This window comes from Nanorana parkeri, unplaced genomic scaffold (assembly GCF_000935625.1).
Source record: "Nanorana parkeri isolate BGI_ZX_2015 unplaced genomic scaffold, ASM93562v1 scaffold10, whole genome shotgun sequence".
Lineage (NCBI taxonomy): Eukaryota > Metazoa > Chordata > Amphibia > Anura > Dicroglossidae > Nanorana > Nanorana parkeri.
Genome location: NW_017306278.1, coordinates 454,229 through 454,530, shown reverse-complemented (window position 1 = coordinate 454,530; position 302 = coordinate 454,229). Strand labels below are relative to the sequence as shown.

At 52.0% G+C, this 302-nt stretch overlaps 1 protein-coding gene across 1 annotated transcript in view; it reads left to right on the top strand.

Annotated features, from left to right (window-relative positions):
• Window positions 1–302, top strand: part of SLC6A5 (solute carrier family 6 member 5) — a 73,359-nt gene that overhangs the window by 11,688 nt on the left and 61,369 nt on the right. The gene's annotated exons all lie outside the window — the stretch shown is intronic.

The window sequence follows — 302 nt, the reverse complement described above, 5'->3', positions numbered from 1 at the left end:
GCCTCTCCCCTCTCTGTGTCTCTTTCTTCCTCTCTCTCTCCCTGGTCTGTTTTCCCTCTCTTGGTATTAGACAGAGCTCCTAAATAGCCCGGTCCCTAATAATGAGAGTCTCAGTGTAAAACTGCCTTCCTATAAAGGTGACTACCTACCTGTCCTGATTACCTGGGGCTCCTCACATCGTTCAGAGGGGAAGGAGGGGGAGAAGTAAGGAAGGTTTTTGCAGTCTTTCCCCCTCCGGAGCTGCAGCCTGTCTATAGAATCAGGCAGCTCCGTGCAGAGTGACACAGAGCAAATGGGGCGGA